At 42.9% G+C, this 12,062-nt stretch overlaps 1 protein-coding gene across 3 annotated transcripts in view; it reads left to right on the forward strand.

Annotated features, from left to right (window-relative positions):
* fnbp1l (formin binding protein 1-like) overlaps positions 1 to 12,062 on the forward strand; it is a 46,743-nt gene that overhangs the window by 14,789 nt on the left and 19,892 nt on the right. The window lies entirely within an intron of this gene.

The raw sequence follows: 12,062 nt of genomic DNA on the forward strand, positions 1-12,062 counted from the left end.
ATCGAAACAGTAAAACGGCCACACTCACACCGGGAAACAATAGCTCCACTCACGTTTCATAAGAGGAAGAAACAGCCCCATGCATTGACTTTAACTGAACTGTCCAACTGATTGTTTTTTTTACGAATGCAGGGGCCTGGTTCAGGTCTTTACTGAAATTGGAACAGACAACATCCAGTTCCATTCAGTCGGTAGATGATGCAGACGTGCTGTATTCATATTCAGATACCATATTTGTTATAAATGAATTTTCCGTATACTCATGGATGGGGGACAACGGTGTACTCTTCCATAACTGGTTCTTATTCAAACCAAATTACAATGTAGATTGGCTATAGACAACCGTGACTAATATATCCATCTATTTGTTTGTATGAATGTATGTGTATTTATTTATTGTTGTGTTTATTTATTGTTTACATCTTTGATCTATTTTGCTGTTTGTTTATGTACGTCCGGGGGGGGGGGGGGTACAAAAATGGACAACATGCGAACTTTTGTATTTGGTATTTCACACTGAATGTATTACAAAGGCGTTATGTTGTTGGAAAAAAAGGAAAATAAAATTGTAAATAAAATAAAAGACAAAGTTATTACGAGAGCAGGTGAAATGCAAAAAAATATGGAATAGCGTAAATCATTTCAGATTTAGTCATGTCTATTTTATAGCTTTATTAAATGTACCCAAGGGCATGTTGCCAATTCAACTGCCCCAACCCAAACTGAATTATAAAGGCAGGCGCATGGTATTTTGAAGCAGTGCCTCAGCAAGAAGAGTCCTTGGCCTGATTTTTGCACCATAACACAAAAAAAAAGCCAAAGTTTTGAATAAACCCCACATACAAGCAAAGGCATAACTGGCCAATAACATCCACTTTTTCGAATATCCAGCACAATTCTGGCCCGCTACCATCATCCCGATACAAAACAACTCCACTGGAAACACTGTACTCTGACTGTAAAGCAGCAGAGTCATGGAGCGACTGTCTGCAGGCATAAAGCAGCCACACACTGACTCATCTGCTGTTGCTAACCGTGATCCACGGGGGATTCGTTGTCTCATTCATTTTTAATCCGCTGTAGTGATTCATAATTTGAGGCCCCCCGTGAATCGCATACTTCCAGTCTATCTGCAACTTTAATCCACGTGGCAAGTTCAGCTTCCTCCTCCTCCTCCTCCGTGTAAACACATCGCCGGACGTCCGCGCTGTCCGCCTCGGTGCAGTTTAAGGAGGTAATGACTCCAGAGCTTCCACCTGAAAACGCCCTCTTAATTCGCAAATTACTTTCTTAAAAACAACACGGAGCTCTTCCGATGTTTTATCGCCCCGGGCTTAGGAATCAGGGGGGCGGTCGGTACCGTCTGAGTCGGCCGCTTGCCGGGAAATCTGTGATGCAAGAGGGAGGAGAAACTGTTGGTCCAGCGAACGCTCTGTAGCAGTGGTTCTCAACGTGGGGTCCGGGGACCACCAGGGGTCCTTGACGGGGGTTCCAGGGGGGTCCCCAGCGAATTGATGAATTGTTAAACTTCAGCATTACTTCATTTACAAGAAGTGAACACAATTAGAGAATGTAGAAGAATGACTGTTTTGATCATAGTTAGTCATGGAATTCTGTAGTCATGGAATGGGGGTCCGTGGCCCTAATGTGGACTAAATTAGGGGTCCTTGATATGAAAATGGTCGAGAATCACTGCTCTAATAGAATCCATGATGATCAAAAAGAGAGTTGGAAGCCGGTGCGAGAAGCTGGCTGCCTCCCCCGTGTGCTGAGAGGTTGGGAGATGAGGTAAACATCGTGCCAGCGTTGCCTTTGGGTTTTGCCCATAGATGGCCATTGGAGACTTTTCAACACAACAACAACTTTTAGCAGCAAATCTAAGACTATTGGAATCCGCAGTGCTCCCGGTGAGGAAAACACACGGTTAGATGAGAATAATAAAAGATACAAAACGGTGTTTCCCCTCAGAGTTTCAGGATAGTTGAAGGGGCTGGAGGCTGTGTCAGTGTCAGTCTGTCTCTCCTCAACCTGGCAAGTTAACACCAATTATTATAACAATTATATGTCTCATTTAAACCTCAAAACGTAGCTAAATTGTCAGTTTAAAATAACTGCCTAAATGCTATAAAAAACTGGATGGCTCATAATTTCTTACAGCTAAATACAGACAAAACAGAAATCCTTATTGCTGCCCCTCCTAGTCCTGTCCCTAAGATAAAGGATGGTCTTGGGTCTCTTACCTTGGGATGGTCTTGGGTCTCTTACCTTGGGATGGTCTTGGGTCTCTTACCTTGTCGGTTAAACCCTCCATAAGAAATCTAGGTGTCACTATGGACCAGGCCCATTGTGTCTCAAGCGGAGATGGAAATGTTAATTCATGCTTTTATATCGTCCCGTCTTGATTATTATAACTCCATTTTCACCTGCCTCAGCAAAACATCCCTGGATCGTTTGCAAGTGGTCCAAAATGCTGCTGCTAAACTCTTGACCAGGTCCTCCAAAAGGTCTCATGTGACACCGATTGATCGCTCTTCACTGGCTCCCCGTCAAATCCAGAATCCAATTCAAAGTCCTTGTGATCTCATTAGAGATCTACTGCAGCCCTATGTCACCAGCAGGTCTCTAAGGTCCTCTGATCAGGGTTTGCTGGCTGTTCCTCGATCTAGGCTAAAAACTAAAGGAGACTGTGCTTTAGAGGTTGTGGAACTCTCTCCTTCTGGACTTAAGATCTGTGGACACTGTGGACATTTGTTTAGACTTGCCTTTGTGTCATTTTTTTGTCTGTTTTTATTGTGCTTTATGTCTGTATGTATGTTTATGCTTTATTTCCTCTGTGAAGCACTTTGTGACGTCTCTGCTCTTGAAAGGTGCTATATAAATAGAGTTACTTACTTACTTAACACCACCGACTTCCGCATTGAAATGACATTCAGAGTGATTTTGAAGTAGTCGTTCACTCAGCAATTAAAGCAGAGTTCATGCTGTAGGCTTATATTGTGTGTGGTAATGTCTATTTAACAAGCGTGTCGTATGTCGACGAGTGTGCTCAGCTTATGTTTTTTGGCAAACAGATTTAACCGAGAGGAACCAAAATAACAACCTGGCATGCAAGTCAGACTGGAACAAGCTTAATCTTGTGTCTATTAGGGTGTGTGTGTGTGTGTGTGTGTGTGTGGGAAGGCAAGGGAAGGTGCCACACTGCTCACGCTGCTCAGCTGTGTGTGGAAACTGAACGGCTAGACAGCCGAGTTGGATCTATGGTTTGATATCAACTAGCCTGAAACAGATAAAATGAACAAAAATTGCTTGAAGTGTCTGTTATTGGATCTATGTAATCATATAATGTATAGTGTCATTATTTCAGTTTGATGGAAATTTGTCATTTAGATGCTAATGACATAATGACACACATAAAACAATGGAATGCATTGGCATTATGATCACAAATTTATTAAATACACCTAAATTCATTCATTTGATTTATTTTTGTTTTGACTCCAGTAATCGAGTTTGACCAAATTTTGATAGTCTTCAAATTAAAATGCGTAAACCTTCCAAAATAGACCAAAATATATTTTTTCTGTGTATATTGGAAACACTAACTCGCTACATTCTTCTTTTCTACTGGATGTCACCCTCTCCCAAATCTGCTCTCTGATTGGTCCGTTTTATGGCTGCTCTCCTCCTCTGCTCTCCTCCTCTATTCTACTTTTCCTCTCTCTGTGGTGCAGCCTCTCCTTCCTCATTTCCTCTTGTTTTTCTTACCTCCCTCCTCCAGCTCACTCTCTTGATCCCCCTCTGCCCCTCCCTTGTCCTTTTTATAAGCCCCCCCAACACACACACACACACACACACACACACAGCCCTTCCCCTCTCTCTCCCATCACATTCTTGGTGGAGGCCTTTTTACTGGTTGTTTTCAAGGAAGATGAACGCAGATACACATGGTACACACACACACACACACACACACACATACATACACACTCACATATAGTACATACACACACAGTGCAGACACAGCCTGGGGGTCTTCAGAGTGATGCCAGTGTTTCAGACAAGTTGACATTTCCCACCCCGTCCCTGCCGTGTCTGTGTCTGTCTGTGTGTGTGTGTGTGTGTGTGTGTGTTTGAGTGTCAGTGTTTGTGTGTGTGTATGCGCGCGCACGCTGCTCTGGAATGCCATAGTGTGTAATGAGCCTATTGTCCTAGTAGCAGTTTCTATGCTAATTAACCTCGCCTTCTCCCATGGAATGCACACAGGCCGTCTGGCTCTCTGATTGGCCGGGGGAGGCCGTCTAGCCGTCCGATTGGTTACGAGACTGTACAGAAGACAGCATTTCCATAGTGGGGTCTCCACACGGGGCGTCTTCAAGCGTCTGGGAGCTGAACGACTAATTTATTCTCCCACCCTGGGACCCGGCCTCATTAAACAGACGAGCTGCCTTGTCACATGGGAACCCAGGAGGAACAGACCTACGACCCATTTGGGGTTTTGAGGGCAAGAAACAAACTTCCACCAGCCACAGTGGCTTGTAGTTTCCAAAATCCACTAGCCACTTTCACCATTTGATCAACAGAGCGAATGCTGGGAATCAGAATGGGCCAGCAGACGGTGATTCGTTGGCTGCCAATCTGACTGCTAGGAGAGACCTACCATCCACACCTTTTGTCTGGTTTCTCTCCCTCTCTGCCTCATCATCAGGCTGGGAGAAGACCTGGGGCCATATCCACAAAGCTTCCCAGTACTAGGAGTTGGTCCTAGTGGTGAAATTCTAAGAAAACTCTGACAGTGATGACTTTTTCTAAGAGTGTCCCCTTAAAAGTAAGACTAAATCCTAGTAAAGATAAAAGCTATTCACAAAGCATCTTAGCCCTTAAGAGAGAGTAGAGTAGAGATGCCAATATAGTCTATAAATTCTACTAATACTACTGAGTCTTGAGCCATTTTCACCAAATCTTAACTTCAAATTAGTAAAGTATAATTACATTACTGCATTCACCCAAATAAAGGCAGAATGCGTCAACCTGTGAGAACCGTACAAGTATTAAAAAGTACGGTTCATATGGTTTTCAAAGATTTTGTCCAATGAGCTCTATTTTAAAAATGTTTGATAGTATAAGCAAATCACGCGTTCATATCGAGTAAACTGTGTGTTATCTTGTGTGATTCCTTGTGTGCATTCTGGATGACAAAAAGAGGAGTGTTGATTTTTCTTGATCAACCAATGGCAGCGTCCAAACAGAGCATCACACCTAGCACCGGGGTCGACCACACCTCCTCACTAAGATAAAAGATCTTGTCCATTCCTTGCTCACTCTGAGTCAAGCAGGAGGACTCCTTGCTAAGGAATTTTAGGATAAGATAAGAGCTCTCTGAGAGGATTCTCAGAATGTTTGTGGATACGGCCCCAGATGTGATGATGATGATGATGATGATGATGATGATGATGATAGTGCATTAGAAGAAATGTCTTGGACTTAGCAGCCTAACGTTACCCAGGCCAATTCTCAGAATATTTATTGACAACGGACCATTATATTACTGCAAGAAAATGATGTGAGAGCATGTGTTTTGTCTGTTAAAGACTTTGAAATGTACTGGGCCGACCGGGCTACTGTTAAAGGTTAATCTACTGGCCCGGAGGTCTGGAAATATGCCTGGAGATTGGGAAATCGGACAAATGTGTGGAAAATGAATTTGATAATTTCTTAAAAAGTTGAGGGATGTTAAGTATGGAAAAATGTTTTCTTACATTTTCTGCCTAATTTTCTGTATGTCTGAGTGTCTGAGCGGCCAGCATCTTGAAATCTGGTCTGGAAAAATGATTGATTTTGAACCCTGAAGTGTAATGTGGATAACAGAGGAGTGGCAAGAATGAACATGTCCTGATGAAATGCGATGGGTCATGATTATTATCTATGTTGAGGTGAGAAGAGGAAAAGAGGAACAGACTGATGATTTGATGTTTGGACGTTGCTGATAGGGAAGTGTCAACCAACCAATCGGTTGAAAGTTGGCCGACCTTGAAAAACCAATATGGTAAAAAACACAGATAAGATATCATGATTGTGCAAAGATAAAGATAAACTAGATTTATTAACATTTTAATATTTACCAAAGAAGTGTGTTCTGTTATTTTTGCTATTGTATTGTTTACATCCATTTCTCTAGTGCAAACCATACTTTCTTTTTCACATATCCGCCTCGGTTAAGTGTCAGTTTTTTCCTATTCTCAGTTAGTTAGTTCCTATTCTTCCCTACTGCTTACAAGCGCCAATTTTTTTAATTAGTTGCCAAAAAGGTCAATGCACCTCTTTCACGAGCACCCACGTGTGCCGTGATAGGCGGGTCTCCTGTCATTGTTCTGCTGTTGATGAAGACATCACTTCCCGTGATTATGAGACAGGATGTTGTTGTGTTTGCTGCTGCTGATAACATGGCTGCTAGTCCACCTTTCTGTCTCTGGACCTAGATGTCTCTATTTGGGTTTGTACCCGTATGTGGTTTTGAAAGCCGAGATTTTTTCAATTGCAGACAACAATAGCTGCTATTTTGCGCCAATATTCAGTATCTTGACTACTTTCATGTTAAAGCATTCCAAAATATTGCGAGGAATTTCCCTAGAAATGTATTCTTGTCAGAATAGAAAAGCCTCTTAAAGGAATAGTTCACCCAAAAATGAAAATTATGTCATCATCTACTCACCCCTCATGCCAAATGAAACACAGGTGAAGTTTGTTAGTCCATATAACACACAGGGAGGTTGCCAGCACAACTTGGTAGCAGCCTTCTCCAAAACAACTGAAGTCAATGGGGACCTGTTCTTTAGAGTTCCAAAACAAAAACAGCCAAACAATCACACTGAATAGAAAGACCTATACACCATTATTTGTTGCAAATCAATCAGCTGTAGTTCAGATTTGCACTAAATGATGGTGTAAATATACTGTAGGTCTTTTTGGAACTCTGAAGAACTGGTCCCCACTGACTTCAGTTGTTTTGGAGAAGGCTGCTATGGAGTTGTGCTGGCAGCCTCCCTGTGTGTTATATGGACAAACTTCACCTGTGTTTCAACTGGCATGAGGGTGAGGAGATGATGACAGAATTTTCATTTTTGGGTGAACTATTCCTTTAAATAGCATATAGATCACGAGACATTAAAACTCAGGATAATGCTAATAATAACAATAGTCATAAGAAAACATATTTATGCATACTTGTGTGGAATTTGATCAAAATGTTGCCTTCGAATCTATTCAGGTTAAAGGTCCCGTCGTATAAAATGGGATTTCCCTTCCCTGCCCTTAAAGCGGTTGAGCGGTTGTCATTGTTTATTACCGAGGAGAGTTTTCCCTACCTGTAGCCGCCGGGCCGCGGCGTCTCACGTTTCACTCGGTCAAGCGGTTAGCCAGTCGGAACAGAGGGGTCGTTAATATTAATGAGCCACAGCGACAGAAACAGCCTGTTCTTGGTAAGGCTCAGAGAGATGCTGGAAAATGAAGGTGTAAAAATGGATTGAGAGTGTTTTTGGTACATGACACCACACACACAGCTTTGAATGGACCTCAAGACACAAAATAACAATATGGGACCTTTAATGACTTCCCAGAGACAACCACTGTCCTAGATTTATTTTCGGGCGTTAAAACCTGGCATCAGTGCCATTTATAGCAGCCTGGTTCTCTGAATGGAGGCCAGATTGCGGCTCTTCTGACCCACTCCATAATGCTTTCACCATCACCATCATCATCATCATAATCACCATCATCATCCTCCTGCTCCTCCTCTCCCCGCGCGCCGCGAGCCACGAGGCAGAGGGCGATGCTGTCATCTCCCCAGCGAGCCGGTCTGACCGTGTCCAGCCCGCCACAAGCTCCCGGGATGAGCTCATACCGCGTTACTTATTCATGAGGACACCGTTAGAGGCTGACGCAACCACAGACGGACAGAGGCAGAGGCCGAATGATTGACTCAACTCGGTCATCCCTATGTTTCTGTGTAGCGTCTTGCGGTGTAGCGGCATATCTTTGTTGCTCTCTAGCATCTTTGATCTCTTTGTTCGCTGCGTCTTTCTGTGCCACATCTTGGCTATTTTTAGGTGTTGGTGTTGCCAGCGGTGTGTGGGATTTCTTTTCTATCATTTTACATTGTGATATGATATTGTTATTGTACTGTTTTAATGACACTGATGTCATATAGTATTTTGTTTGTTATATTTTTGTTATTGTGTGCCAGCCTATCTCTTTCTGTTGCAGTACCTCTGATGGTGTAGGGGAGTCGTTCCTATGTTCCCAGGGTCCTATGTTCCCCAGATTTATATGCCACATAATGGGAACATGACAAAGGGTCCTATGTTCCCAGGGTCCTATGTTCCCCAGTTCTAGGCGTTAGGGTTAGGGTTAGAGACCTTCAAAATCAAATAAAATGATAACCATTGGTTTTGTTGTGTTTATATAGCTGTTTTGAAGCCTTGTTCCAATAAAAAAAAACTGGATAATATTTATGAAATATTTTAACTTGAAACAGGTCAAATTTGACCCGAACACAATAGGAGGGTTAATGTGTGTTAACAGAATATTGAACTGGGGAACATAGGACCCTGGGAACATAGGACCTTGGGAACTTACGGCCCTGGGAACATAGGACCCTGGGAACATAGGACCTTGAGAACTTACGGCCCTGGGAACATAGGACCCTGGGAACATAGGACCCTGGGAACTTAGGACCCTGGGAACATAGGACCTTGGGAACATAGGACCCTGGGAACATAGGACCCTGGGAACTTAGGACCCTGGGAACATAGGACCCAGGGAACATAGGACCTTGGGAACTTAGGACCCTGGGAACATAGGACCCTGGGAACATAGGACCCTGGGAACATAGGACCCTGGGAACTTAGGACCCTGGGAACATAGGACCCAGGGAACATAGGACCTTGGGAACTTAGGGCCCTGGGAACATAGGGCCCTGGGAACATAGGACCCTGGGAACATAGGACCCTGGGAACACAGATAGTGTAGGAATACCCATTTTTGCATCTCATTGAGTTGTCAATTAAAATGTCAATTTTTAATGCGCGTATGCAACCACTGTCCCTCGTGGGCCACCGTCAGTGGACTGGTGGGAGCCTGTGACTGGGAGAATTCTTTCCAGAGCGTTCTGGGTGAGAAAACTGAGCATTTTTTGATCAGAAAACAAGCGAGTACGCAGCCTGAAGCTGTAGAAAATGCCGACCCCACACAAACCACCGCAGCAACTCGAGATAAGATGACCAATATGGTAAAAACTCAACAGTGGAGGGATGGAAGATGCACTGGCTGGGGACAGAGGGGGGTTGAAACGGCTCCAACTTCTTCTGGAAGGCCTGCTGCCAGTTTCCAGCAGTGGGGAAGAAGTTAAAACAAATCTTAGTGGTACAAATTGAGTGTTAATTTGCCAATATGCAGTACCAAAATACCCCTAAATCACATCAAGAGGGCAAAAGTTAATTCTCACCCTGGTGTATAGGCTAGATGATAATAAAATATGTATGGAAATACATATATGCTGTTCGGAAGGCCCTCTGCTGTCTTTATGTTTTGAAGAATATGATAACCGGACAGACGAGGAGGTCAGTCGTCTCGTGTTTCCCTTGCCAGCCCTTATCCGTAGTTTCTGTTGACACACACAGAGAGGCAGTTGGAAGCTTACAGAGTGGCAGCTAGGGCAGCACTATTAATCGGTATCGCAGTTTCAGGTTCTGCAGTTAAACATCATAGGGGACTGGCATACCTCTGACATTAAAACGTTTCATTTAGAATGTCCCGCACTGAAAAATAGTCGAGATGTTGATGTAAGATGCCAAAAGTGCAGTAATGTAATTTTTGTTCCTCAAATCATCAAGACACAGCTGGACTAGGCTAATAATCGTTTTTGTTGCCTGAGTAGCGGCTGAGACTTTGGACCTATCTGCCAAGTTTGGTCGCTGTAGCTCTTACGGTTTCTGAGATCCAGATGCTTTTAGGGAAGAAGAGTAACACAAAGAAGAAGAGTAACACAAAGAAGAAGAATAACAAGAAGAAGAAGAGTAACAAGAAGAATAGTAAGAAGAAGAAGAATAGTAAGAAGAAGAAGAGTAACAAGAAGAAGAAGAAGAGTAACACGAAGAAGAGTAACAAGAAGAGTAACAAGAAGAAAAAGTAACAAGAAGAAGAGTAACAAGAAGAAGAAGAGTAACAAGAAGAAGAGTAACAAGAAGAAGAGTAACAAGAAGAAGAAGAGTAACAAGAAGAAGAAGAGTAACAAGAAGAAGAAGAGTAACAAGAAGAAGAAGAGTAACAAGAAGAAGAGTAACAAGAAGAAGAATAGTAACAAGAAGAATAGTAACAAGAAGAAGAGTAGTAACAAGAAGAAGAAGAAGAACAGTAACAAGAAGAAGAAGAATAGTAACAAGAAGAAGAAGAAGAATAGTAACAAGAAGAAGAAGAAGAATAGTAACAAGAAGAAGAAGAATAGTAATAATCCGTATAAAAACAATAGGGTTCCAGAATTACGTGCTTGGACCACTAAATAATTCTGTCCTCATGTTGCCTTTTGCAATTAATAGTGCTTTTGTGATACCACCACACACACACACACACACACACACACACACACACACACACACACACACACACACACACACACACAAAACGCAATCTGATTTTATTTTGTTAGTGTGTTAGCCTTGATAAAACAATCTCACCTTTCTATATTTGTGAGGTCATTGCATTGAAATACATTCAACCCTTCCTCCAAAAGAAAGATTGCATTACCCAGAAATCACGTCTGTAAACTAAACGTCTTCTTCTTAGAGTGTGGTAGGGTGGACACACACACACACACACACACACACACACAGCAGCATTGTGGGAAGAGGGTGGAGATTGTTTGTTGTCAGTACAGATAGACATCTGACAACAGATCACCCGCTACATTCCCCTATGGGTGTGTGTGTGTGTGTGTGTGTGTGTGTGTGCAGGGGGCTGTAAATGATGGTGTTTTTCCAGTTGAGCAGAGCTATTGTAGTCAGTCCATCTACCCTGGAGATGTACATGCACACACACACACACACACACACACACACACACACACACACACACACACACACACACACCAATTCAGACACATTCTTACTTACACATTCTGACATGAAGAAGAAGGGGAGATGTCTGGAGAAAATGAACATTGAATTGTAATGGTGTCATATGTTATAGCATCTCGTGACGCAATAGAATAAATCATAAAAATCTTCTTCTTCTTCTTAAAAATAAGAACATGATGGAAAACATGATAGAAATCATTGCATAATCCATTTCTTGTTTTCTTTTAGTCACACAGCTCCCATTCCTTTGTAATGGGACCTCATCCCTGTTCTCCATCCGATATCCTCCGCTGTCCTTTGGGCCTCCCGATGACACTGCCAGTAATCAGGAAAGTCTTATGAAAAAGCGAGGGAGGGAGGGAGGGAGGGAACGACGAGAGGAGGAAGAGGAGGAATTGGGCAGGAGAAGAGAGTGAGAGGAGAAAGAAAAAACTTGTTGGTTTTTTTTTTTCAGTTTTTCTGCTTTTCTGTAGGCTTCTCACTTGACGATGCGAACTGAAGCTTATTCTTCTTCTGGGATTTATTGTGGTTTGCTGACAGGAGAATATGGGATGAAAGGAGGTTTGTGTGTGTGTGTGTGTGTGTGTGTGTGTGTGTGTGTGTAAATAAACCGCAGCGAAGAGGAAATGCTCTTAATGCTGAGTCACTGGCAGGAGGACTTCCGATTTATGTGTGTATTCCTATGGACTTATGCCCAGGCAGACAGACCGCTGAGTCATGTAACCCTGAGTTTTAATCCCATTTACCGGAGAGAGAGAGAGAGAGAGATAGAAAGAGGGGGGGAAGAAGAGACAGAGGGAGAGAGAGAGAGAGAGAGAGAGAGAGAGAGACTGAGATATTGGCAGTTTCCATCCAACTGCCAAGTGAATGTATAAACACAGATTTCTCATTCAGTTCCTCTACCTGCTGAATGCTTTCCAGGGTTTGGGGGGGGGG

Source organism: Centroberyx affinis, unplaced genomic scaffold (assembly GCF_046629955.1).
Source record: "Centroberyx affinis isolate AG114_WGS23_722 - 3 ecotype Tasmania unplaced genomic scaffold, CSIRO-AGI_Caff_v1 ptg003182l_1, whole genome shotgun sequence".
In the NCBI taxonomy this organism is placed as follows: Eukaryota; Metazoa; Chordata; class Actinopteri; order Beryciformes; family Berycidae; genus Centroberyx; species Centroberyx affinis.